The sequence below is a fragment of the Zonotrichia leucophrys genome, chromosome 18 (genome assembly GCF_028769735.1).
Source record: "Zonotrichia leucophrys gambelii isolate GWCS_2022_RI chromosome 18, RI_Zleu_2.0, whole genome shotgun sequence".
Taxonomy (NCBI): domain Eukaryota; kingdom Metazoa; phylum Chordata; class Aves; order Passeriformes; family Passerellidae; genus Zonotrichia; species Zonotrichia leucophrys.
The window spans coordinates 9,792,457-9,795,973 of record NC_088187.1 but is presented as its reverse complement, the minus strand read 5'-3'; the positions used below and the strand labels follow the sequence as shown (position 1 = coordinate 9,795,973).

Genomic DNA, 3,517 nt, shown 5'->3' with positions numbered 1-3,517 from the left:
TACATGGAATCAATGCTAATTATTACCTGGCTGTGGTGGTAACAGTTTTGGTTTCTCTGGGTCTGGATTGAAGGCACTTGAGACAGTAATTCATGTTGGGACTCAAGTGTTTATTATTTCTTATCAGCAAAACAGCCTCACAACCATGAGTTCTGCAGCTTTTCATTAGAAGGCACAAAATGGCCAACAATCTCTTGGTACAAGGTCTTTTAAAGCTAAAATATCCAATTAAGAACTGACACCTAAATTATTTCCCTTTTAACCCAATAACTGATCCCAAAGAGCTGCAATGGGGACTTTTCTGCCCAATTAGAAAATGCCACCCAAACCCATGAGGAAGGAGGAAGAAGAAGCATGAAGAAGAAACCCAGGATGAGACCCTGTGCCCTCCATCTTGCTCCCATCCACAGCATGCTAAAAATCCCCAAAACCTCGATTTCTCACCTAAGTGACACACCTACAATACTCTCTATAATCTATTTCACACTTTTGTGGATTCCAGTCTATTCTGGAGTTTAGGAAACTTTCTCCATGGAGGAGGGTCAAAGTCAGTGCTTTCCTGTGGGTCAGGGCACCCAGAGCAGACACAGAAATATTCCCTGGGTTCCCACACCTGGCTGGGGATGCCTTACCATGACAGCGATTTCATGGAGGGGGCTGGTTGGCCCAGAGGTGGGGATGGATGCCAGCAGAACACTGGTGCCAAAGGGAAACCATTCCCGACAGCCGGGATGTGGGAGCAGGGAATGGGGGCCAGCAGAGCCTCTGGCCCTGGGGGGACACGGCCAGAGGGTGTCCCGACAGCTCCGGGTTCCTTTTGCCTTTCTCTCCAAGCCGAACAATTTGTGCCCTTTTTTTGTTCCCTTTGTTTTGCACGCGAAAGCAATTCCGCACAAAGGCTTTCCCAGAAAAACCATGCGGGATTTTTCCTTGGCTTTCCTGGAAGGATGAATCACCCCGCTCCTTTTTTGGGGGGTCCCGGCGGCCGGAGGGGCGCGACCTGGTGTGACATCCGCGCTCGGGCTGTGCCACCTCCTGGTGGCAGCGGGCGGTGCATCCCTGAATCCCGGTGTCCCTGGATCCCTGTGTCCCTGGATCCCTGTGTCCCTGAATCCCCGAATCCTGGCGTCCCTGAATCCCCACATCCCTGAATCCCTGTGTCCCTGCGGCCCTGAATCCCTGCATTCCTGAATCCTTGCAACCCTGCATCCCTGAATCCCGGAATCCTGGCGTCCCTGAATCCTTACATCCCTGAATCCCTGCATCCAGGCCTGAATCCATGAATCCTTGCAACCCTGAATCCCTGCAACCCCAAATCCCTGCATCCCTCTGTCCCTGAATCTCTGCGTCTCCACATCCCTGGATCCCTGAATCCTTATTCCCTGCATCCCCACATCCCTTAATCCCTGCATCTCTGAATCCCCACATCTCTGTGTCCCTGCATCCAGTCATCCCTGAATCCTTGAATCCTTGCAACCCTGAATCCCTGCATCCCCACATCCCTTTATCCCTGCATCCCCACATCCCTGCCATCTCTGTCCTCACATCCCTCCATCGCCAAATCCCTCCATCCCTGCCCAAACCCCAGCCCCTTGCAGATCTGCATCACCAGGATTTTCTGGTTTTGTTGCCCAGCTGAGCCAGCTCAACTTTAATTCCCAAACCCAACTTTTATTCCCAAACCCAACTTTTATTCCCAGGCCTTTCCTGCAGCTCAGCACCACCACTGGAGGGCTTTGGGAAGGAGGAGGTGGAGCAGCTGCCCCACAGGTGCTGGGATGAGGCTGGTGGCCACGGGGGTGCAGCAGCCACAGCAGCAGCAGGGATGTTCCCTTCTCAACCTGTCCCTGGTGGAGCTCTTACCTCATTGATGCAGCAGAGTTTTGGGGGCAGACAGGTCCTGTAATTCCCTTTGCCCAAAGGGAAATCAATATCAAATATATCCACTTGATACTGAAAGGAAAAAAGGAAAATGAATGGATAATATTTCAATATATTCCTGTCTCTCCTCCAGTGCCAGCTTCCCTGAAATCCCGTTATGCCCATGCCCAGGGGGGTTGGAATTAAGGGATTTTTATCCAAACCCAAGCCATTCTTTGATTCTGTATCATGGGAAGTATCCCAGCCCTTCCTGCTGCAGTTGGGATTGTGGCTATCTGCAAACTTTAATCCCTGTCCAGCTGAGGAGAGAGGTTCTGGTCAGTCCTGCCTCAGTGCTACCAAATCAGACTCTCATTTTTTGCAGCCATAACTCTCCTCCCAGCCCCACACCAAGCTCCATAAATCTGTGTCTCCTTTCCCCCTGGAGGATGCTCCCAGCTCAGGGCAAGAGGGAGCAGTTAATTGGTAAGGAAAGAATGACAAAGTGTGGGCACAGATCCGAAAGCAGGATTTATTTAGCAAGATTTTCTGGTTATTATCTACTTAGGAACAGAGGATTTGTCAGAAGAGATCACAGCATTTTCATCAAATCTGGCATCCTGCATGGAGTGGTGATAGTGACAGGATGTTCCTGGGGGAAAACTCTCTGGATTCTCTCAGAAGTGCAGGTGCTGGATGCTGTTGGGAAGGGGGGCAGAGGAAATGCTGAGGTAAAACCAGAACCAGCAGCAAAGTGCAGCCCCTGTCACACTGGAAACGCTGAGAAATGGAGGGGATGCTCCCCTGCTGCAGGATGGTGAGAGCTGGCCTTGAGTTATTGTGTTATTGTGTTAAAATAAACCCAAATCCTCCCCCAGCTCAGCCCCAGGTCCAGCCACATCCCCTGGCTCAGCCACAAGGACCCATCACTCCTCTGGGTCACATCTGGGGACACAGAGCACAAAAACCCCCAGGCTCCACCAAGAAACACATTTTGGATATTCAGCACTGCCATTCCAGCAACAACCACGTCATCCTGAGCCTCAGAGTGCTTGGGCAATATTTGGTTTATGAGGCAGGGCTGGAGCTGCTGCAAAAACAATCCCTGTTCTTAAAAAGAAAACATTCCCTTGTAAACAAGTCACTCAGGCTGTGCCATTTCTCCTAAAGCCATGGGTTTGGGGCTGTTTCTCCTAAAATCATGGAGGACAAACTCTTCCAATGGCATTGACTCCTGCAAGATGCACCTGAGCACATCAAGGGTTACCTTTCCTTGCCTAAGCTCCTCTGTATTCCCTGATTTTACAGCTCCTGCTTTTAAATCTTAATTTTCTGTTGAAAACCGCTTTTTTTTATCATCTATACATTGCACCTTCTGAAATGCATCCCTTAATCCCCAAAACTGCACCCAGCAATGCCCAGAGATCCATGACTGGAAGCATTTCCCTGGGAAATGTCCTTTACAGAGCCAGCAGGGTCAGGGGGAAAGGAAAAACAACACACACATGATCAATATTTTTTAAAATAGGATTTGAAAGCAAAGCACGAGAAGCCTCTGTCTGGTTTTCATTTAAAATGGAAAAAAAAATAAGGCTATTAATACATGGTAATGTTACTCCACTGGAAGAACAAAGTGTAGGTAAAACCTGCAGGCTTA

General features: G+C 49.6%; 1 pseudogene; it reads left to right on the top strand.

Annotated features, from left to right (window-relative positions):
* The first annotated feature begins 678 nt into the window (after positions 1-678).
* On the top strand, positions 679-1,655 carry LOC135455565 (uncharacterized; annotated as a pseudogene).
* The last annotated feature ends 1,862 nt before the right edge of the window (positions 1,656-3,517 follow it).